The sequence below is a fragment of the Peromyscus californicus genome, unplaced genomic scaffold (assembly GCF_007827085.1).
Source record: "Peromyscus californicus insignis strain IS unplaced genomic scaffold, ASM782708v3 Scaffold_5__1_contigs__length_169319896, whole genome shotgun sequence".
Taxonomy (NCBI): domain Eukaryota; kingdom Metazoa; phylum Chordata; class Mammalia; order Rodentia; family Cricetidae; genus Peromyscus; species Peromyscus californicus.
In genome coordinates, this window is record NW_026294573.1 from 107,062,087 (window position 1) to 107,087,983 (window position 25,897).

The window sequence follows — 25,897 nt, forward strand, 5'->3', positions numbered from 1 at the left end:
CACATAAGTCTTATAAAGGAAGCTTTTTTTCCCCCTTTAATCTCTTGGAGGGCTTAACATTCTGTGTTTGTACTCATTTTAAAAATAAAACAGTCAGTATTGGCAGGCCTTTAATGGGCTTGGAAATGGTGTAGAAGTCCAGGGTTTGATTTTCCTGGAAAACTGTGCCGCTGAGCACAAAAGGTCAACCTTCTGATGAGGAGTGAGGAGAAACAGCTTGCCTTTGCCAGGCCATCTCACGGTGGCCAGGAGGAGTCATGTAATGCTTTTCATCTCTAACGGTGAGGGCAGTCTTGATTTAAACTTCATAATGCAAAATAAGAAAATTTTATAAAGAGAAATTGATGTGCTTTCTCACTAAAACTTTATATTAAATAGTATTTATTTTTATCTCCAAAAGCTCTTACTGAGTCATAAAGTTGTGCTACATAAAATGAAAAAGCAGAATCTATATCTTAGAATTGAGAAAATTTCACGTTTTTGTTATATTCATTACAAATATGCATCCTTCACACTTATAGCAATAGTACTTGAGTACCCTAAAATGTGACCATTTCTCGCTGCTGCTGCTTCTCATGGTGCCCTTTCCATCTCATCAACTACCACCCCATATTAGGAACTGCCAGTGAGAACTTTCCAGAATATGCCGCTGCTTCCTTCTAGGCCACTGGGCTGCTCTTGAAAATGGGGTTTGTGTTCATCCTAAACCTCTTCCTTCCGAACTGCTTCCATTTAGAACACCAAAGTAATGTTTGTTTTACATTATCTAGTCTTTCAGATGGGTATAAGTAGAATTTTCCAGATTTGTATGTTTGATGGTTTCCACCTGCTTCTCAGTAAAAGCAAGGTTGTGGGGAGGGAGTTGGCATATGAGAGAGGACTATCATGACCCTGGAATTTGGATATCATATTCTCTAGTCTTCTAGTACTTGCCTGCCTTTCTCTCTCATAATTCTATCTAGGACATGAAAATGCCGTGTATTTCACAGGGGGAAACTGAGGCCATTAAGAATGAACTCCAGAAATATAATAGTTCCTATTGCTAAACAGAGCCACAGGCAGGTAACCACTCCTGGCTTCCTCCAGCTACATGTGATGACCTGCTGGCGAAGCTATTTTCACCTGAACTCTGATCACTAACTGTGTCTTGATCATTTCTTGACTTACCTTTCCAACCCCATGCCTCTGGAAATTTCATGAAAGTTAAAATTCTAATTTTTGAACAATTTATGGATACGTACAAGGAGTTTCTGCCAAGTCTGACTCTGCTCATGGGTGACTCTTCTTTCACTTCTTAAAAAATATTGTACTTGATTTTATTGCAACTTCATAAGACTTCTAGCTCCTGAAGCAAATTATCCACTCATTACCTCTGCTTTTCTTTGTTTAGTTCTGCCAAGGAATCAGCAAATTATCAAGTTATTGATTTCTCTGTTTTGCATTCTTCTCTGAGTCCATTCCCTCATTAGGAGGACACACTATTTGTCTTTGGAGACTTTGGGTAGACTGTCATGATAGATGTTTAAGTTTTTCTAGCACTTGTGGTTTGTAATTTAATGTACTGTCTAGCCAATATTAATTATTTTTCTATTTTACTTGATGATAAAAATATATTTATAAATTTCCTGGTCTCCTGGGCTAAACTCTGCTTGGTTTTCTTAGATTCATCTTTAGTATGCTTCTTAAATCTATTCTCTGAGATTTCATTTACAAATGTTGCTTTTACATTTGTGAGTTTTGTTTGTTTATCTGTACTGATTGTTATATTTTGGCTTCGATGTTTGTTAGAGTTTCAGAAAAGAAATGAAATGGTCTTTCATTTTTTCCTGTGCTTCAAAGAAAATTATAACGAAATGAACTTGCCTATTTTTCTGACAATATGAAATAAACTGCCCTTAAAATAATGAAAGAGCCCCAGGTACCAGTAACTAGTTTATACGACTCTGAAGATATGTAGACACATAGAGATGGAAGTCTGTGCATAAAACCAAAAAGGTATTCAGTTCACAGTAATATTGTTGATTTGGGATGATGCTATGTTGGCTGATGTCTGGATCTGATGTTTTTATTCCTCTATACTTGCTAAATTGTCTATGCTGAACACGTTATACTTACAACAGCTAAACACTTGGATGCAGATGTGCATTCCTGCACGAGTTAACTCTGAAATGCTTTCAAGGGCCTTCCAAGTAACGGTTTCTGTCAATTGTCATTTTGTGTAATATTGAACTAGGTATAAATGGGGGATGAAACTCATTCTGAAGGACTTGTTAAAGTCTCTTTTCACAAGGCTATTAACCAAGAAAACTGTAAAAGCATTTTAAAATAAAATTAATTCATTCCAAAGATGATGAATATTTTCTAGTGTCAATACTAGAATAGCTATGTAAAATTCTATCTGTTCTTTTTATAGATGACTCTGAGAAACATAGAATTATAACATCAAGAAAGAAATTAATGTTCCTTTTTGATTGAAGTTTTAAAACATAAGATTGAACAGAAAAATTTTTTACTTAACAGAAAAGAGGTAGGCACATCTTAATAATATGCTATTAATGTGTCTTAATTCACAAGCTACATCATATTTAAATTCTAACAATAGTGTAAATTGTGTATGAACACATAAAACATCAAAAAAGCAGAATGTTTTTGTACATTATGTTTAGTATTTATTGTAAAACTAAGGTTGTAGAAGCAGTGTGGTATTAATGCAACATTAGACACCCCAGGACAAAGAATAAGAATGAGAAATTGCATATACTCCTTCTCTATATACACAAAAACCTTTTAATAAATTATGGTGGGTGAAGAAGATTAACTCTGTGAAAAACAGTAAGATCAAACATAATGCTATTATATACACAAACAGTGGGTATATATAGACTTAAACAGGAAAGGCAAACTATGACTTTAGACTATAGTATCAAAGAATATCTTTATTAACTAAGGAATATAAGATATAAATGTCTATATATTAATGAAAATAATAAATCCAGACAATGTAAAGTCCAACTATAATTCTTTTTTCAGCTTATCAAAATATGTCATGAAAGGATATGAGCCAAACAATGGGAGAAACTATTACAATAAATGAAACCCAAAAAGAAACATACAGAGCATTCACAAATTTGTATTTTAGGAAGAAAAAGCTACAAAATATATCCAAATAATTGAACTAGTATTTCATAAAATATAAAATTCAAATGGTAAACTCAATTGTAGCATCAAATCTTTTTTTTTTTTTTTAATTTTTGAGACATGGTTTCTCTGTGTAGCTTTGGTGTCTTTCCTGGAACTCACTCTGTAACCCAGGCTGGCCTCAAATTCACAGAAATCCACCTGCCTCTGCCTCCTGAGCACTGGGGTTAAAGGTGTGTGCCACCACTGCCTGGCTGCATCAAATCTTAATAATACATAATATTTAAAACTATGTCACCATATGGATGAAAATGAAAGATGTCTAACATTACCAATGTTGATGAAGATATAGGAACACAGAACTCTCATTTACTAGTGGATAATTGGTCCAAAAATTTTGAATAGAAATTCAGCATTCTGTGATACATTTAATGGTACAAATATCTTGAAATTTGGTAACTTTATGTATGAGAATATACCCTAAAGAAATCCATGCTCATATTGCAGAGATTTTACAAAGAATTCCACAGCAACACTGTTTGCCATAGACATGAAATAGACCCTATTTATCGTGTAACTTATGAGTAGACTTTTCATTCTATGATATCAATGAAAGCAAAATTCACTAGAGCTTCACGCTACAAGACAAGTGAATTTCACAGATCTTGGATTACAAGATTTCAGACACACAAGAGTATATTTATTTGTACAAAAATTTAAAATATGAGAAGCTGAATATTTGATTAAGGATGCACTAATGGGTTAAAACCATAAAGAGAAGCAAGGACATTGCTAGAGCCATCACATTGGTTATGTTGGGGAGGATGAAGAGGATGACAGTAGGTGAGCCCAGTAGAGGCAGTGCTCTATCTTTTGACTGTGGGAGGGTTCCCTAGATTCCCATGCAAGAAGTGTTCATCACTGAAGGTTTGAATGCACTCTTCTGAGCATGTGTGCCTTTCCTTAACATTTCAAAAAGAAGAGCTGGAAAAGGATTGGCAAGCTTTCACTTGGTTGCTAATTCATTTAACAAGCAGCTTATAGCCCTTAGTAAGTAATCAGTTCCTAGAGACTTGATACATTGATTTACCTTCCTTACAGACTTAGGTATTGCCTCAAGAATGATGCTTTGAGAATGTCATGTGTCTTTGTTACGCTCAGTAGTTAATCTCTCAACTTTTGGAAAAGATTATTTTTATATTCCAAGGCAGGTATCCTTTAGATAGAACTTTATAATTGCATTACTCTAAATTATTTTAAAAATCGTGTAGTTTAGATTTCATATGTGTGCTGACTATATTTTTCTCTCATTTTTCTTTATTAAGAAATTTTTATTCATTTTATATACCAACCACAGATCCCTCTCTCTTCCCTCCTCCTGCTTTACCCCCAGTCTTCCCCCACAAACTCACTCCCATTCCCTTCTCCAAAAAAGGTAGGAACTCCTGTGGGGAGTCATCAAAGCCTGGTATATTCAGTTGAGGCAGGTCCAAGACCCTCTTCCTCCATCAAGGGTGTGCGAGGTGTCCCACCATAGGTAATGAGCTATGAAAAGCCCACTCATGTATCAATGATAGATCCTGAATCCTACTGCCAGGGCACCCCTTAAGCAGACCAAGCTACACAACTGTCTCCCATATGCAGAGGGCCTAGTCCAATCCCATGCAGGCTCCACAGCTGTTGGTCTAAAGTTCATGAGTTCCCACTAGCTTGGTTTGGTTGTCATTGTAGGTTTCCCCATCATTTGATGCCCTTGCTCCCAGAATCCCTCTTCTCTCTTTTTGACTGGACTCCTGCATCTTGGCCTGGTGCTTGACTGTGGATCTCTGCATCTTCTTCCATCAGTTACTGGATGAGGGCTCTATGATGACAGTTAAGGTATTCAGATATGTGATTATTAGGGTAGGCCAGCTCAGGCACCCTCTCCACTATTGCTAGTAGTATAAGCTGGGGTCATTCTTGTGGATTTATGGGAACTTCCCTAGCGCCAGGTTTCTTTTTATTCCCATGATGTCTCTCTCTATCAAGATATCTCTTTCATTGCTCTCCCACTCCAACCTCCCCCAGCTCGACCATCCCATTCCCTCATGCTCTCATTCCCCATCTTCTCCCCTCTATTGCCCCCACCCCCAGTTTACTCAGAAGATCTCATCTATTTTCCTTTCCTAGGATGATCCATGTGTCCATCTTAGGGTCCTCCTTGTTAGCTAGCTTCTGTGGAGCTATAGGTTGTAGTCTGGTTATCCTTTGCTTTACATCTAGTATCCACTTATAAGTGAGTACATACCATATTTGTCTTTCTGGGTCTGGCTTACCTCACTCAGGATGATATTTTCTGGTTCCATCCATTTGCCTGCAAATTTCATGATGTCATTGTTTTTTAACTGCTGAGTAATACTTCATTGTGTGTATGTACCACATTTTCTTTATCCATTATTTGGCTAAAAGGCATCTAGGTTGTTTCCAGGTTCTGGCTATTATGAATAATACTGTTGTGAACATAGTGTCCTTGTGGTATGATTGAGCATCCTTTGGATATATGCCCAAGAGTAGTATTTCTGGACCTTGAAGTAGATTGATTCCCAATTTTCTGAGAAACTGTGATACTGATTTCAAAAGTGGCCATACAAGTTTGCACTCCCACCAACAGTGGAGGAGTGTTCCCCTTGCTCCATGTCCTCTCCAATATAAGCTGTCATGAGCATTTTTGATCTTAGCCATTCTGACAGGTATAAGATGGTAAGTCAGCGTCATTTTGATTTGCATTTCCCTGATGACTGAGGATATTGAGGAATTCCATAAATGTTTTTTGGTCATTTGAGATTCTTCTGTTGAGAATTCTCTGTTTAGCTCTGTAGCCCATTTTTTTAAATTGGATTGTTTGAGATTTTAATGTCTAGTTTCTTGAGTTCTTTGTATGTTTTGGAGATCAGCCCTCTGTCAGATGTGGGGTTGGTGAAGATCTTTTCCCCTTCTGTAGGCTGGCATTTTGCCTTTTTTTTGCTGTGCCCTTTGTCTTACAGAAGCTTTTCAGTTTCAAAGGTCCCATTTATTAATTGTTGCTCTCAGTGTCTATGCTATTGGTATTATATTTAGGAAGTGGTCTCCTGTGCCAATGCATTCAAGGTTACTTTTACTTTCTCTTCTATCCGGTTCAGTGTAACTGGATTTATGTTGAAGTCTTTGATCTATTAGGACTTGAGTTCTGTGCATGATGATGTATCTATTTGCAATCCTCTACATGTTGACATCCAGTTATGGCAGCACCATTTGTTGAAAATGCTTTCTTTTTTCTATTGTACAGTAGTGGCTTCTTTGTCAAAAATCAGGTGTTCATAGGTGAGTGGATTAATGTCAGGGTCTTCAATTTGATAGCATTGGTCCACATATTTGCTTTTATGCCAGTACCAAGCTGTTTTTATTACTATAGTTCTATAGTAGAGCTTGAGGTCAGAGATGGTAATGTATCCAGAAGTTGCTTTATTGTACAGGATTGTTTTAGCTATCCTGGGTTTTTTGTTTTTCCATATGAAGTTGAGTATTGTTCTTTCCAGGTCTGTGAAGAATTGTGTTGGGATTTTGATGGGGATTGCATTGAATCTGTAGATTGCTTTTGGTAAGATTGTCATTTTTACTATGTTAATCCTACCTATCTATGAACATGGGAGATCTTTCCATTTTCTGATATCTTTTTTCATTTCTTTCTTCAGAGACTTAAAGTTCTTGTCATATAGGTCTTCTACTTGCTTAGTTAGAGTTACCCCAAGGTATTTTATATTATTTGTGGCTATTGTAAAGGGTGATGTTTCTCTGATTTCTTTCTCAGTACATTTATCATTTGTATATAAAGAGCTACTATTTTTTTTTAGTTAATTTTGTTTTCTACCACATTACTGAAGGTATTTATCAGCTGTAGGAGTTCTCTGGTGTATTTTTTGGGGTTACTTATGTATACTATTCCACCATCTGCAAATAGTGAAAATTTGACTTCTTACTTTCCAATTTGTATCCCCTTGATCTCTTTTTGTTGTCTTATTGCTCTAGCTACAACTTCAAGTACTATATTGAATAAATATGGGGAGAGTGGACAGCCTCATCTTGTTTCTGTTTTAGTGGAATATCTTTGAGCTTCTCTCCATTTAATTTTATATTGGCTATCAGCTTGCTGAAAATTGCCTTTATTATGTTTAGGTATGTTCCTTGTATTCCTGATATCTCCAAGACCTTTATTATGAATGGGTATTGGATTTTGTAGAAGGCTTTTTCAGCGTCTAATGAGATTATCATGTGTTTTTTTTCAGTTGGTTTATATGGTGTATTATATTGACAGGTTTTTGTATGTTGAACCATCATTACATCCTTAGAATGAAGCCTACTTGACAATGGTGGATAATTTTTTGATGTGCTCTTGAATTTGGTTTGCCAGTATTTTATTGAGTATTTTTGCATCAATGTTCATGAGGGAGATTGGTCTGTAATTTTCTTTCTTTGTGGCATTTTTGTGTGATTTTGGAATCAGGGTAACTATAGCCTCATAAAAAGAGTTTGGTAATGTTCCCTCTGTTTCTATTGTGTGGAACAATTTGAAGAGTATTGGTACTAGCTCTTTGTTGAAAATATGGTAAAATTCTGCACTGAAACCATCTAGTCCTGGATTTTCTTTTTGGTTGGGAGACTTTTAATGACTGTTTCTACTTCCTTGGAGGTCACAGGTCTGTTTAAATTGTTTATCTGTTCTTGATTTAACTTTGATATGTGGTACCTATCCAGAAAATTATCCATTTCTTTTAGATTTTCCAATTTTGTGGGATACATGTTTTTGAAGTGTAACTTGATGATTTACTGGATTTCCTCATTGTCTGTTGTTATGTTTGCCTTTTCATTTCTGATTTTGTTAATTTGGATGTTCTTTCTCTTCCTTTTTATTAGTTTGGATAATTGTTTGTGTATCTTTTTGAGTTTCTCAAAGAACCAACTCTTTGTTTCATTGATTTTTTGTATTGTTCTCTTTGTTTCTATTTTATTGATTTCAGCCCTCAATTTGATTATTTCCTTGTGTCTATTCCTCCTGGGTGAGTTGCTTCTTTTTGTTCTAGAGCTTTCAGGTGTGCTGTTAAGTAGCTAATGTGAGATTTCTCCAACTTCTTTACGTGGGCATTTAGTGCTGTGAATTTCCCTCTTAGCACTGCTTTAATAGTGTCCCATAAGTTTGGATATGTTGTCCATTCATTTTCATTGAATTCTAGGAAGTTTTTAATTTTTTCTTATTTTATCCTTGACTTACTGGTGATTCAGCTGAGCATTATTCAGTTTCCATGAGATTGTATGTTCTCAGTAATTTTTGTTGTTGCTGAAATCAGACTTAAAGCCACGGTGGTCTGAATAAATACAGGAGGTTATTCCAATTTTTTTTGTGTCTGTTGAGATTTGCTTTGTGACTAAGTATGTAGTCAATTTTAGAGAAGGTTCCATGGGGTGCTGAGAAGAAGGTATATTCTTTTGTGTTAGAGTGGAATGCTCTATAGATACTTATTGATGACCATTTGAGTCATAACATCTGTTAGATGTCTTATTTCTCTGTTAAGTTTGTGTCTGGCAGACCTGCCCATTGGTGAGAGTGGGTTGTTGAAGTCTTCCACTATCAGTGTGTGGGTTTTGATGTGTGATTTAAGCTTTAGTAGTGCTTCTTTTACAAATGTGTGTGCCCTTGTATTTGAGGCATAAATGTTCAGAGTTGTGACTTTATGTTGGTGGATTTTTCCTGTGATGAATATGTAACGTCCTTCCTGATCTCTTTTGATTGATTTTAGTTTGAAGTCTATTTTGTTAAATATTAGGATAGCTTCACCAGGTTGCTTTTTAAGTCCATTTGATTGGAAAGTTTTTTCCCAACCTTTTACTCTGAGGTAGTGTCTGTCCTTGAAGTTGAGGTGTGTTTCCTTTATGCAGCAGAAGAATGGATTCTGTTTTCGTATCCATTCTGTTAGCCTGTGTCTTTTTATAGGCGATATGAGTCCATTGATATTAATGGATATTAACGACCAGTGATTGTTAATTCCAGTTGTTTTTTGGTGGTCATGTGTGTGTATTTCCCTTCTTTGGGATTTGCTGCTGTGGGGTTATCTATTGCCTGTGTTTTTGTGGGTGTATCTAACTTTCTTAGGTTGGAGTTTTCCTTCTAGTGCTTTCTGTAGGGCTGGATTTGTGGATAGATATTGTTTAAATGTGATTTTGTCTTGGAATATCTTGTGCACTCTGTCTATGGTGATTGAAAGTTTTGCTGGGTATAGTAGTCTGGTCTGGCATCTGTGGTCTTTTAGTGTCTGCATAATGTCTGTCCAGGACCTTCTGGCTTTCAGAATCTCCATTGAGAAGTCAGGTGTTTACTCTGATGGGTCTGCCTTTATAAGTCACTTGGACTTTTTCCTTTGCTGCTTTTAATATTATTTCTTTATTCTGTATGTTCAGTGGTTTGATTATTATGTGGCGAGGGGACTTTTTTAGGGTGGTCTAGTCTATTTGATATTCTGTACGCTTCTTTTATCTTCATAGGCATTTCCTTCTTTAAATTGGGAAAGTTTTCTTCTATGATTTTGTTGAATATATTTTCTGTGCCTTTGAGTTGGTATTCTCCTTCTTCTCTCCCTATTATTCTTAGGTTTGGCCTTTTCATGTTGTGTTATAACTTTTTTTTTTACTTTTTGTTTTGTTTTTTGAGAGAGGGTTTCTATGTGTAGTTTTGGTGCCTCTCCTGGATCTCACTTTATAGAGCAGACTGGCCTTGAACTCACAGAGATCTGCCTGGTTCTGCCTCCCGAGTGCTGGGATTAAAGGCATATGCCACCACTGCCCGACATGTTATAACTTTTTTGGCTTTAGTACTTTCTTAACTAGTCAATCTATTTCCTCTATTGTATTCTCCATGCTAGAGATTCTCTCTTCCATGTCCTGTATTCTGTTGGTTATGCTTGCATCTGTAGTTCCAGTTTGTTTACTGAGATTTTCTATTTCCAGCATTCCTTCAGTTTGTGTCTTCTTCATTGTTTCTATTTCATTTTTTAGGTCTTGAACTATTTCTTTCACCTGTTTAATTTTTTTCTTGGCTTTCTTTAAGGGATTTATTGGTTTCTTCCAATTTTTTGATTGTCTTTTCCTCAGTTTCTTTAAGAGAATTTTTCATTTCCTCTTTAAAGGCCTCTATCATCTTCATAAGGTTATATTTAGGGTTGCTTTCTTCTGCTTCTTCTATGTTGTGATGTTCAGGTCTTGCTGTTGTAGAATGGCTAAGTTCTGGCAGTGCCATATTGCTCTTTATGTTGTTGTATGTACTTTTGCACTGGCATCTACTCATCTCTTCCTAAATAGGTTCAAGAGGTGCCTGTGTCTGAGGGAGCTGCTCTCTGTCCAATCTGTGCTCTCTGTGTCTGTGTCTCAGGGGGCCACTCTTGGTCCAATTGGAACTCTTGGTACAATCAGAGTTGGAAGATTGGCAGATTCTGTGTCTCAAGGAGCTGCTGTGGTCTCGGGAGGGGGGTATGTTTGTGGGAGGGAGTAGGTCTTGTAGATTGCAGATTATAGGGTCCATTGGGGGAGTTTGATGAGGAAGCCTGCCTGAAGGAGTCTCTTCCCTGATCTCCTGCAACTAGGGCAGTGATGGGTGGGAATCAGGGGCATGGGCTATGCCTCAGGGTCCTAGAAACAGGATTCTCTGAGTGGAAGAAGAGTCACCCACATTTTGTTCCAATCAGATCTGGTAGATTCTGTGTCTCAGGGAGGTGATGATGTTGCAGGGGGGTGGATGGATAGGTCTTGTAGATTGCAGGGTCCGATGGGGTGTGTTGGTGGTGAGGCTTGCCTGAAGGAGTCTCTTCCCTGATGGCCTGCAACTGGGGCAGTGTTGGGTGAGGGTGGAGGGGCAAGGTTTATGCCTCGGGGCCTAGGTCCTAGACACAGGACTCTCTGGATGGGAGAAGAGTCATTCACCTCTTGGTCCAATCCTGTGCTGACTATATTTTTAATTGAAATAGAATTACATCACTTTCCCCCTTTTCTTTCCTTCAGTCTCCCCCAATTCAAACCTCTTCCATTCCCTTCTAGTTGATAACTTCTTTTTCTTTGATTATTATTTTTACACAGTACATATATATGTATGTATTATGTATATACATGCATGAAAAACTATATATAAATAGAGCCCGATGAGTCTGTTTTTGTAGTTTGTGAGTATATAGGTTCAGTGATGACTACTTTTCATCAGGTAACCAATAAAGGGGCTCATCTCAAGGAGAGACTAATTCCTGTTCTCCCAGCAGTCATTATTAGTTGCCTATAGTTCTTTGTCCAGGGATGTTAATCTATGAAAATTCCCCCTTCAACATTACTGGATAATTTTTTATGTTAACTTGATGTAGGCTAGAGTCATTTGAGAAGAGGGAACATCTATTGAGATATGATCACATTGTTGAAGATTCTACATACTTGAGTCCTAGAACATGGAGAAATAAAGCTGGCATTCACCTGGAAACTTTATTCTAAACTGGCAAGCTTTCATATCTCTGGAAGGTGCTATGCATAATCCCAGGGAAGAAAAGTCATCACCTATTTTTAAGCAGGTACAAACCATGTGAGCTACAGTACCAGCCAGCTTGGCATCGTATGCCCATGGGTGCAAGAGTGGCATGAGTGTTGTGGGGAAAACCAACCAGTTTCTTTTTTTAAGTTTAAAATATAATTACATCATCCTTCCTTTACCTTTCTTCCCTCCTTTGTCCTCTAAAATTCATGGCCTGTTTCCCCTGTAATTGCTACCGTCCTGTATACATACGAACCACTTTCTGATCAGATTTAAAGCCTGCCTCACAAGATGAAACGCATACCTAGCATCATAGTTGCATCAAGAACCTCTGACTACACAGATCATAGATTGTAGTAGAGAATCTACTACTATTTTTCTGCTAAATGGACATAATTTTAAACCAGTTCCTGGTGATTTATCATTATATTCATAGGTTAGTACATCTCTCAACCCTCACTAGAGAAGCTTTCGTTTTTAGTAGATGATGATGAACGTAGAACCAACAACTAGCTAAGGTGTAGAGAGGAAGAGACTGCAGCAGAATACCTAACCCTAGATGGGACATACACATTCCACACCCTCCTTCAAAGGCTCAGGGCCATTGTGGAAGATGGTGCAGAAAGAGTGTAGGGCCAAAGTGGCTTCTGGACACAACAGGGGAGCTGTACATTTGGACTCACAGTGGTGTAACCATATGCACAAGATCTGTGCAAACACAAGACAGGGCAAATCACAACACAGAGAGGGGAACTGGGCATGGAATCCCATCCCTAGCCAAGGAGATGCTGACAACAGTCAGGTGCTGCACAGAGAGAAAGGCTCAGTTTTCTTTTAGAGTGTAGCCCGTATCAAGTCATCCTTGTTCCAGTGGAAGGCCATACATCCAAGAATATTTGAAAAGAAACATACGTACACACAAAGTTGAGTGGGAAGGGATGGGGATATATTTGGGTAGAAATAGGAGAGGGAAGGTGAATGTGATCAAAATGTAGTTTACAAAATTCTCAAAGATTAATAAGAAGAAAATATGTAATCTTCAAAAACACGACCTTTGGTTCTTTAAAGAAGCTAATGATTAAATTTACAGGCATCACAAGTCTGCCCTTCCAAGGAAAGCATTAGCCCGTGAAATCAAATTATACCTTTAGAAGATGCTCGATCTAACACTGACAGATATTAGGGGAAGAAATGCTTGTCTGGGCTTTAGAAAGATTTTTATATCTTTATTCAATAATCTGATTCAAAGATTCTAGACTAGATTCTATAATTACCAAAGACTAGCTTAATTTCCTTCCCCAGAGAAGGAAATAAATAAATAAAGAATGTCATGCAAGCAACAGAAATGGTGTTTAGATCAAGTGGTATTATAGAGGCCCAATTATCCATTACAACTAGGAAATACCAGATTGAAGTTAAATTGGAACATTGTTTCTCAAATTATGATTTCCATTCTGCAGATAATCTTGGTGCCAAGCAAAGGTATAGGACAGACCACAGTGTAAGTCTAGGATGTCTTTTTGAAAAACCAGTTACATTCAGAAATGCACTGGACACAAATGGGAGACAAGTGTCAGTGGGAATTCAGTAATTCTAGTCATGAAAATACTATGTTAAATTTATATGTGGATAAAAGATAAAAATGAATGAAATTTGTCTGGACACCCAGCAAGTGTATAAGAGTATCAGTGCAAGCATCTTCCACACACTAAGTTTTTTTTTTCTGTTCCTTCTCCCCAAGGCAATATAATAAGACTTCAGGATTTCTGCTGTATTTTTGAGAGGCTCTCATACATTCTCACACTGACAGTACTTTGGTATACCAGTAGGTGTAAATATAGGAACCATGGCGAAATCAACCTCTTTATTCTCTTCCAGCTTTACCATCATTTTTTCCCTTTTTTGGTTGTTTGCTGCTTGTGTTTAACTGTGTTAAAACATGATTCCAGCCATCAATACATTTTCCTGTCACTTAGATGTCTATCAGACAAGTGAGATGAACAATGATTTCTTTGTGTTTCTAATATTATATCAGTTCAGTTTTCCATGTGTTTGTTAATTTCTATGGTAAAGTATTGATTGCCCATCTAGATATCTACCTGCACTTTGTAATAGGTTGAAGTATTCTGGCTATTTGCTATGTGGCTTGTAATCCTTGACAGAGTGAGAGGTGAACTGAACAGAAAGATGAACTATATCTCATGGTTATTACAAATGTGTCCCTTATTAACTCTGTTCATGCATTTTGTACATTTTTATTACATAATTACTAATTATTATAGGAAGTTATCTGTTGAAAATTGTGTTTCAATTAACTCTCGTGATATTTGTGTTTGTTTATGTTTCTTCATGTGTAAATAGTCTCACTAGTCAAATTTGTCAGGATTTTCTTTGTGCTTCTGGATTTTGCTTCACATGCAGAAAGATCTGATAAAGAATTATTCAAGGCATGGAATTTTGTGCTCATTTGGGTCTGTATATGATAATGATTGATGAACATTGGAGAGTCCATAGGCTGGGAGGGGTGACTGTTGCATGTGGAAAAAGGCACCTTTGTGTGAGAAACAGACATCAAATTGGATGAGAGAAAAGGCGTTGGACCAGGGTGAGGTGGGCTGTTGTTTGAGACGGTTTAAGCTGTTTACTTATCTGAGCCTTAACCTAATTCTGTATAATGGCTGCAATACAGAGCACCTTGTCAGAGGTAATGCCATTGCTTATTCTTGAAGCTTTGAGTATGTGATCCATGACAGATGATGTTTGTGTTTGTGTGTGTATGCCTGTATGCGTTCACTGGCTTGAAAGTTGCCAGCACATGGAACTAACTCACTACGTGAGTTACTATGTGACTGATTCAAACAGGATTGTCTTGTGGACCTTCTTTTATACATATAGGATGTCTTATGACACTTGGTGATTTCTAAAATTTTAAGTTGTTAAAATTCCTTTACAGTTTTGTTTGTCGAGACAGGATCTCACTACTTAGGCCTGGATGGCCTAGAACAATTTATGTAGATGAGGTTAGCCTCAAATTCATAGAGCTCTACCTGATTCTGCGTCCCAAGTGCTGGGATTAAAGGCATATGTCACCAACCCTGGCTAAATTTTTGACAGTAAAAATCAACACATAGTTTTAAAAGTTTTGAAAATTGTACCAGTTGTGCACAATGCTCTTACCTCCATTACGTTTTGCACAGTGGCTCTACTAATTTGCCTTCTCACTCAGTTTATAGGAGGTTCCTTTCTCCACATTCTTGCAACACTTACATGGCTTCTCTCTTCCCACAGGGGTGAGGCAAAACTCCATTGTGAGTTGAGTTGCATTTCTCTATGAAAGATAAGTGATGTGGGATGCTTTTTTCATATACCCTTTGGATATATGTATGTGTTGCTGGAAAGTGTAAAAATTTCTTAATTTTGACATTTGTTGTCTTTGTGATTTTATTAAATTATTTCCTTGTATTTTCAAAGAAATTTGCTGGGCTCCCTTACAAAGATTATTTGAATTGCCAAGCAGTTCATAAGCACCCATTTCTGAATCTTTACTTTGTTACTAGGAATGCCATGTTTTCTTAATCTTGATTCTGGTTATCATGCATTGTCTGTTATCAGTGTATTTTAAGAATAGTAATTTATTCCAGTCTTTGCATACACCCCTCAAAAATGTCTTCAGTATTCAGCTGGTCCATGGATTCTGGAGAGGCCATATCATATGGTAGTCAAAGTCTTGCTTCTGGACAGTTAATGCAATTCTGACTGCCCCTCAGTCAGCAAATGAGTGAGCTGGTTCCTGCGTCTGCTGGCTTAGGTTAGATCTAGGATCCAGTGAGTTGGTCTTGGAATAAATTCACAGAGATGGGTCTGGGCTCTGAGTGCAAGGGCAGGTCTGGGTGTTGATTCCTTGGAAGCTGAGTTGGAGCCAGAATCTGCAAGGTATGCTATGGTACACTGGCACCAACTTTGTAGGCTTCATCATAGTGGGTATAGACTTTGGGTCTTCTGATGTAGAATTGGACCTACTTTAAGTCCTCTAGAGCCTGAAACAACATATATTGACATAGAGACCCATAATGTGTTTACTTTAATTATTCTAGTGTTAATAAAAACTTGGGAGTCAGAAATTGAGATAAAAACCTGATAAATCCGAAGAACATCGAAAGAACAATTGGCTGACCTTTCTCTCCATGTTTCCCAGATTGAATAGCCCTCAAAAATCTCTCCAAGCCCCTTCTTCTCTTCCTGTACTTTGCTATCCTTTTCTCTCTATCCTCCAACATATCTGTGGCTAATTCTGGTCAGCCAAGCAGTGACTCTGCCCACTGATTCAAGGTTTAACTTTATTGGAAGTCCTGGAGTGTCAGTATGAACTAATATGCCACAATAGACCAAGGCTTGTACAGTACTAGAGCAAGCATGAAAACCAAGAATGAATGTATAAATGTATAAATTATCAGGTCCTGGAGCCATATGACCTCATAGTCTAAGTATGTGAGTGCTGGACTGCATCTCCAAGAGATGTTCTGAATTCTGGGGACCTGGATTCTGGGAACACTAGAAATTTGATGGGGGGCATGAGGGCATTCCAAGAGTTTTTACTGGCTAGGCTCTGCTCTGCCTGGTACTTTAGTCTCTTGGGATATGAATGGACACTGCCCTGGTGGAGCCTGGTAAGTCAAATTGGCTTGTAGCCATAATTGCCAGCCTGGTGTTTGATGTCGGAATGCTGGCCTCGATTGAACGGGGCCTAAAGTTTGATGTTGTATGGGTTAATGCAGCTTTAGTTTGTTCTGGAATCTTGATGGGTGTGGAATTGGCCATCACAGAGACTAAAGACTAAATCACAGAGGTTTTTCCGGAGGCTGGACCTGTAAATGCTAAACTGATGACAGGCCTTGTAGAAGTGGCTTGGTGCTGGAGCAAACTTGGAATTTCATTCTGCAGGTAGACATATGTACTGTGAGACCATGGGACTGCCCAACAGTAGATTTTCTTGGTGTGTGAAGCAAAGTCCATGGATGATCCCTGCCCATGCCTTCCTCCAAGTCAGTAGTATTTAACCTATGGGTTGTGACCACTTTGAGGGTGTCAAAACCCGTGTGCCAGATATTTACATTATAATTCAAAACAGTAGCAAAATTACAGTTATGAAGTAGCAGCAAAATAATTTTATGGATGGGGGTCACCATAATGTGAGGGATTGTATTAAAGGGTTGTGGCATTAAGAAGGTTGAGAACCATTGCTCCAAGGCTCCAAGTGGAAGGTTTCCTTTTGCGATGTACTTTCTGGGCTGGTCCTTTCTGTTTTATTCAGTGCATTCTTGTTTCTTTCTGAGCTACATTTAGGTGCTATGATCTCTTCCCTGCTTTTCTTTCTCACCATTATTATTATTTATAGCACTGGGAATAGAACCCAGGCCTTGTGCATGCTACACACAATCTCCCATTGAGAACTCCATCTCTAGCCCTTACTTGGTTCTCTGGACTCTTGAGAAGTACTGCCCAGGTAGTTGTTATAATTGATGTTTCTGCTCAGGCACAAACATGGAAAACTTCCACGCTGATATTTCACTGACCCCAAGGGCTGCTCCTTATAATTTCTATTATTGAAGTATAAATGAAGTTCAGGTTGTATAAAATATATTGTATGCATTATTTTATCTTTATAATTTTTGTATGACATATATAAAACTTTTTACATTATTGTCCTTTGAAAACATAATTTCTAATTATTGTTAGATCCAACACCTGGCTATCTAATAGGTAATTATTTGCTTGTAGCTAGATATTACTTTAAAAAAGTTTTACTGTTATATCTAATGTTGCATAAACTTAAAAAAATCAAGATTTTTGTGCATTTCTCTTAGAGTCTTTTAAGAGTCAAGTCTTAAGTAAGCTTATTTGTTCAGAACACTATTAATTTTAATTATCTTAATATATTTTGCAAAATTACTTTTCCAAGTGATTTCACCAATATTCACTTCCTTGAGAAGGCTTATTTACATATTCTGAACAATGATTTCTTAAACCTTTGCCAATTTCATACTTGAATGGTAATATTTCATGTCAGTGTTTTTTAATTTCAAATAAAGTTGAGTATGTGTTAATATGATTGTTATCATAATTTCTGGTCTTAATTTATTTTACATTGTATGTGTGGGTATCTGTGCTTATGCATGTGTGCATGTGTGTGTGTGTGTGTGTGTGTGTGTGTGAACACAATCTTGGTGTCATGCCTCACCTTCTACCTTTTGCTCTCTCCTGCCTATACTAGGCTAGCCATCACATGAGTTTCATCTGTCTTCATGTTCCACCTCACCACATTCCTGTGGGAATGCTGGGATTGCAGAGACAAATTACTCCATCTGGCTTTATGTGGACTTTGGGGATCTGAACTCAGATTTTCACGCTTGCTCAGCAAGCACTTTACCCATTGAGCCCCCTCTCCAGCCCTATTAGGTCCACAGCGGGGAGAGAATAAAGCACATATGTATGCTAGTGATTGGCTTACTTTCTTCACCCATACACAGTTCAGGATCCACTGCCCAGGGAATGGTGCCACCCAGAGTGGGTGGGTCTTTGCACATCAATGAATGCAATCCAAACAATCCACCTAAGATGTTCTCAGAGGCCCCTCTCCCAGGTAATTCTAGCTTGTGTTGTGCTGATGGTTAAAACTGACCATCACACAGAGGTACACTGAAGGATATGGAAGAATTGATCTTCCTTTAGAAGAACAGTATATACTTCTAACCTCTTAGCCATCTCTTCAACTCCTTTCCTCCAGTTTTCAGTTGTGATATGTATACTAAATTTCTTGTATTGATCTCTGTCTGGCTTTCTAGTTTATCACTAATCAATCAATATTCCTACTTACTACATACCCATTCTCACTCCAAACATGGAGTGATTCAAACAGGTAGATGAGCTCAAAGTCATTACCTCAGTGTTGCTGTAATTCCTTTCTTATACCAAGGGCTGTAGAAGATGGTAACAGAGATCTGCCTCCTAGCAGAAATGCACTTGAAGAAGTCTTTCCTGATAGACGTGGAGTGATTCTGTCTCTTAAATTCCGTTTTAATGATAACAGCAAACATCTGACCATTCCTACCTGACCATGAGGAATTTTCTAGAGGATTTCAAATATATTCTTTCCCAATCAGTCTTATTTGTTGGATTTTTAACAACCAGAATGGAAGATACCATCCATAGATGACAATCTTTCTTCAATTTATTTCGGAAGTTATAATGTCTACCTGGTTTCATGAGGAAAGATTGTTAGTTTTTCGGCTGTGTTGTGTTCTTACCCTGCAAGGAAATGCCACGAAACACGACAGAATCCGCTAACAAGAGTTTTATTAAAGGTAAAGGGACAGAGAGTGAACAGGCCTGCAGGAAACACGTGTGTGGAGAAGAAGGAGGAGGAAGAAGAAGAAGGAACCAGGAACATGGCGCTGGATTTTAAAGGCTGGGCGTGGACAGATCAACGTCACTACTACACGCAAGCGTGTAGATCACATGGCCACGTTACGCGCCTACGTAGCCAATGGAACGTCACGGATCTTGGTCACGCGAGATGCCCTGACCCGGAAATGGCTATCCTGACCTGGAACTGGCTAGGTGGAAGTGTCTGTTGGGCATATGCGAACACGCCCGACCGTGGGGGCGTGTTGTAAACCTTTCAAAGATGCCATCAGGAAGCCAGGGGACAGGAAAAAAGCATCATATAGAGATGGCAGACTATGTTTGGATTGTTGTAACATAGGAAGGAGGAAGGAGTCAGAAAGGGGGTGCTGCTGCCTTTCCATCTTCTCTCATCTGAGATTGATGAAGTCTCACTATGGCAGGCACCTCAGCTCCAAAGTTTCTGTTGTTAGAGAAATTGCCTCTGGAGTGGCCATTAGACTAAATGTTTAATCTGTTGTTAATATTAATATAAACTTTGTTTTTAATGGCTCCATTGGAATTTTAATGGTGAATTGGAAGAGACTGACTCAGAAAATATTGTCTCATGAAATTTTTACCAGAATCTTCCAGTGCATTTATGTTTGCCATAAAGTGCTCAAGATCTAAATTTATGGGAATCCAGGGTTTATGGTTTTCTATGCATAAAATGCATGAGGTTAGGAAATAGACACAGCTGTGCTGTTCCTTCAAGACAACCATTCTTCTCCTATGGTCCATCTTCAATCAAGAGCTACAGAAACAACAGTATTTATACTAGCTAAGCGCTATGTTTCAAAAGCTTCTATATGTATTTACACTGCGAAAAGTTCTAAAATGCAACATATAACAAAAATAGTATTTTAGCTTCTACAGCATGAAGCTATAAGTAGTTTTTCAAAATAGCTTTATTAAAATAATTTTACAATTATAATCAAAGTCCAATATTGTAACAAGTAACTTGAAGGACTATTTTCAGCAAATTATTTACATAAATACATAATTTTCTTTCTTAGTTATTTAATTCCAGACAGAAGGGGAACATTTAATGCTCCATGAGAAAAGTTATATTTCTTCTCATTATGGTGATTTTCCTTCCATGAAATTAAAAGTTTAGATGTACTCATTTGCTCATATTTTTATCTATATGAATTATATTTCCAAGACAAAGATTCCACTTAATTTTCATAAAAAGATGCAAGTGAACTCCACAAGATTTAACTCTGGATTGAGATTAGTGAAAGGTATAGTTTCAAGTAGGTTTTATTTATTTATTTAGTTTCTGTGTGTGATGCATGCAGAGGTCAGAGGACAACTGGTAGGAGTTGGTTCTCCCACACCATGGTGATTTAGAACCCAGGTCATCAGGCTTGGTGGTCTGATGGTGCCTATACTCCCTGAGTCTTTCAGTGGCCCTCGGAAGGTTTCTGTTGTCCTTTCTTTCACCACTGTGTTCAGTGAGATCCTTCTACATATCTTTAAGGATTCCTATCTTAAATGTCCTACTTCTACGTCACATTAAAACACACTAATTTGGATAGTAAAAATGATTATTGACAGTGTAACTACTCTAGAAACTGTCAACCTCTCTTGTTTAGATTTACCGCCAATATGACTATGTAACTTGTTTAAAGCCATACAGCTGTTAGGCACCACCTGGAGGGCCAGAGCAAGAGCTCTAGACCTCAGCCTCCTGCAGATTGTACAGGTCCTTCATGAAACAATGTGATGTTGGGTGGATAGCAATCTTTCATGGAACAGATAGCAGAGGGGAGAATTAGTGGTTGCTCATACCTCCCCAATGGTCTATTTAAGGTTGGGTGTTTTTTCTGATTTCCCCTTTAGTTTCCCCTTCCCAAATGTTGCTTTTACATATCAAATATGAATTGTTCCTTCCCATAAAACACATCTTGGTAAAATGTGTTGAGATCGTATAGGGTGAAACTCCCTAGTATAAAAATCTGAAATGCTCAGATGAAGCTGGTTTTGCATGGATCATACCAGGAACCTAAACTCCTGTGACAGGCTGCTGTCAAAATTGCCATAACAAATGCTTTGTTTCCTGTCCCTAATGGGGGAAAGGCCACAACTTCCTTCAGCTGTCACACATATACTTATGAAAATATAAATACAAACTTCTAGATCTAGCACAGGAAATACACTGATCCACACAGAACTTAATCCAAAGGAGTCAAAATATGGAGACTGGCTTTACCCAAGTTACTTCCAATGGCCCAGAAATTAGCAAATAGATGCCCAGTGACATCTATAATCTGTGATGTGAGAAGGTCATGGTGTCCCTGGCCAAATATGGGCTATAACCAAATAACCTTAAATGAGTCATTCACAGGCATCAGTAATAAAAACAAAACACTCTGGTGTCTACCATGAAGCTGACACAGAGGACAGTGAGTTAACCAGCTGAAAGGCTCAACATTCCTGCCAATCCCAAAGAAGCAGTACTTAAGATGAAATGTGTCTGCTTATCGTTAAAATCCATTGAAGATTCTTCCCATCAGATCCACTCAGTATGAAAGTGATAGGCTTCCTGTTCTCCAGACGTTAATAAAAACACCATCTTCGTTCATGATGTTTCTGGGTGAGATGACAGCTACAGTTTTTATTTTTCCTTTCTTCTTTCTTATTCCTATTTGAAAGTTCTACACCTGGGGAAACTGAACACTAGAAATATTATACAGGCTGTCCTGAAATATCTCAGGACATTCAGAAAATGGTAATCTGAGGTGGGATTTATGACTAGAGTTTAACACATTCTGTTCTGTGATGGAATGAGAATTCTGATGTGATTTAGTCTGTCAGTGGGTGTAGCTGTGGGGAAGGGGACAAACTCTTGTCATAGGGAAAAGCTCTCAGTCCTCATTCTCTGGATGAGTGTGATTGACATTGTTCTTGATGAAAAGTCATGTGTGTTTATTTTGTAGCTTAAAATAACCTTTTCCCCTGTGCTCTTCCCTTAACTCCAACAAGATGTTTTTGTCAGAAATCACATTTGCAGGATAAAAGTATTTACAATTCATGTTGATTCTTTAGGCAGACTGAATATATTATGTAAGAATTGCTTTTAAATAAGGAATGTGGGATTAATTCTAAATGTGAGCGGTTTTGTGTATTTGTGGATATATATATATATATATATATATATATATATATATATATATTGTATTTTTCATTACAGCTGAGTAAAATTCTATTGTGTTTTTGTCCCATGTTTTTCCTATCCATTCAGCTGTTGAGGGACCTGTAGTTTGTCTCCATTTCCTTGATGTTGAGAACAAAAGAGCAATAGGCATGGATGTGGAAGTGCCTAGGAGTGGTATAGCTATGTCATACGGCAGTTTTATTTCTAGTATTTGAGGAACTTCCAGACTGATGTCCCGAGTGGCCTGATTTACACTCACAGCCACAGTGTGTGAGAGTTGCCCTTTCATCACACCCTTGTCAGCATTTGTCACTTGTGTTCCTGATGGTGACAATTCAGACTCGGAGGAGATGGAATCTTAGCTGTAGTTTTAGTGCCCTGATGGCTAGTGATGTCTACCAATTTTTTATTTTAAAAAAAGTTTTTTTTTTCATTTTACATACCAATCCCAGTTCCCCCTCCCTCCTCTTCTCCTGCCACCCTTCTCCCCTCTTCCACCCTCCATCCAATCCTCAGAGAGGGTAAGGCCTTCCTTGGGGAGTCAACAAAGTCTGGCATACTAAGTTGAATCAGGACCAAGCCCCTCCCCACTGTGTCAAGGCTGAGCAAGGTATCCCACCCTAGGGAATGTGTTTCAAAAAGCCATTTCATGCACCCGGGATAAGTCCTGGTCTCACTGCCAGGGGCTCCCCAAATAGATCTAGCCACATAACTGTCACCCACACTCAGAGGGTCTAGTTCGGTCCCATGCATGTTCCCCAGCTGATAGGCCTAAGTCCATGGGCTCCCACCAGCTTGGGTCAGCTGTCTCTGTGGTTTTCCCCATCATGATCTTGACCTCACTTGCTCTTGTGATCTCTCCGCCCTCTCTTCAACTGAAGTCTAGGAGCTCAGCCCAGTGCGTGTTTGTGGACCACTGCATCTGCTTCCATCAGTTACTGGATTTAGGTTCTATGATGGATGTCAAGCATTTTTAAAAGTGTTTCCTAACTGTGTGCACTTCTTTTGAGAAATCTCTGTTATATTCTAAAGCTCATATTTTTAAAATATTTTTTTGAGAATTTCACTCATGAGAATTGTGTTTACATCATTACTGGGATGTCAGCTATCAGATAGTATCTTCTTTATTTATGACTGGGAAATTACACTCATTAAATCCCAACAATATGATCATCTAAATCAGACCAGCAAATGACAACATCAGTTCACTTGTCAACACGAATGGGAGAAATGTCACCGGGCTTTACCCTCATATGAAGAGCTAGAAGCAACTGATGACTACTGAGAGAGGGAAATTTAGTCTTCACGAATGAGCCCCCCATAGGTTATCCAGTTTCAAGTGGTCAGCCCTAAATATAGGCCAGATTTTTAAAAATTTGGTTATTTTCTTAATGTTTAGTTTTATGGATTCTTTGCATAGTTTAGACATTAATTCTCTAATGAATAACTGGGAATTTTTTCTCCTAGTCAGTCTCTGTGCTGTATATTAATTTGCCTTACTGGTTCCTTTGTGGACTTGAGATCTGCCTTACAGCAGAAATTTCATATCAGCTACTATAATTCTGTGAAAAGCCCACAGCTGGGAAGGTCGTAGGCCCTGAGAAGAACCTTTTGTTTCCCTTAAATGGCCATTTTGTCAAATTGTGTTCTAAATATATGTATTTATACCTATAGATCTAAGCTGCTATTATTATTCTTGGTCAGAGAAGCTCCTTTTTGCAGTAGGTGACAGATAGTGAAAAGATACATAACCATTCACAGTGTTGAGAATTAAAGACAGCTCATTCTTAAATGGGATATTTGTATTTAAGCTCCCCACCACCTTGTCCCATAGAACATCATGGAAGGGGAAGTAGAAATAATGTAAGCACTGGAGGATGGGGAAGAGTGCTCTGAAATGCTGTCTTCTGGATATGAGGTCAGCAATGTACTCATCAACTCACAGAAACTATGGCTACCTTCACAAGATCAAGAGTTTCAAAATTACATCATAGATGGGTTAGTCTCCAGTCCCTACATAATACCGAGGAGCTAAAGGCAAGTAGATAGTTGCTGGAGGAGGCTGTGAAAAGGAGAATAATTATTTGTGAGTGTGTGATGTGTTGTCATGCCACACACCCATTCACAAGTGAACAGCATTAATTGGACTTAATGGGTCATCAAATAAAGAAAAAGGCATGAAATTGAGAAGAGTTGTGCTTGAGGCAATCTGGAGGGGAATGGGAGGTGTATATAATCATATTTAAATGTACATATATATGAAATTCTCAAAAATAGCAAAAATTTTAAAGAGTGATCTTTTTATCATCCAATGATCACTCAACGTTAAAACATTAACATTCAAAGGGGGTGAGGTTTCACAGCCCCACAGCTGTTGTAAAGACAGAAGGAGGTCCCTCATGCAGACAAGGTTAGGGGATCAGTGTAGGTTCAGAAGCACCTTAACAAACTGCTTGCTTCTGCGGCCCTCAGCTCTTAACATCATTCTTGGTGCAAAATTTACTATCTCTATGGAAACCTAAAAAGAAAGAGAAAGAGAGAGAGAGAGAGAGAGAGAGAGAGAGAGAGAGAGAGAGAGAGAGAGAGAGAGAAAAACAGCTTATGTGTAAGCACTGACAGCACAAGGGTTCTGGCCACTTTCCACTGTTAAACATTGGAAGTGGAGCTGAATAAGAAGTCCTCTGCATGCCAGACTCAAACTGAAAAAGGCAGTTCAGTGTTGAGGACAAGATGCTGGGAGCGCATTGTCTGAGTGAGTCTTCATGGAAATTAATACACTGCCAATGCAGCCAGAAAAAAAATCTTGAATGCACTAAGTATTCATTATGTGGAAGAGAACTATCAAGGAACCAAATAGACAAAAAAGAAATCAAATTTTAGAAAAAAAGGACTCGCTCTTTACAAAAGAAGTCAGCTGCAAATGCAACTTCCCTACGGTAGAACCATATAATTAAGGTAGAGCACTCACCTCGAGTAACCAATTCATTCTCTGACTTTTCACTCAGAAACCAGAGTCACACTGGTTTCTGGCAAGCTGGCTGAGTTTCTCCTTTAAATAAACACCCAGGGAACACTCTGTGTACAATAATTATTCCACTTGCTGTTTAGAAAAAGTAACTCCATCCACATTGAAAAAGAAATCATTGCAATGGAGAAGATAGAATTATTCTGAATGGGTAAACTACTGAGTTGGATAGGGTGATTTTAATTCTTGGAGTTTACACATGACTTTAGTGATGTAGGAGAATTTGTTCACCCAATAGCACTCAGAAGAGCCTCTTTCCTCATTACCCACCATGTGTTTGCTGGACCAATAACTGGAACATGTGAGTTCAAGACAAGAATTTGACTACATGACTAAATGGAGGGGACTCAGCTGAACAGGGGTCAGAAAGTGCAGTCTGATAGAGTTGACTTTGCTCCGTTTATCTGCACTCACTGCAGAACTCTGCTCCAATGTCACCTGACACAGATCCCAGAGGGTTCTTCTGAATCTCATGCCATTGGCACCTCTGGCCATACTGAGAGAATGGAAGTCAAAGGATTTTTAACAGTCCTCAATTATAGGTGGCAGTTCATGTCATATC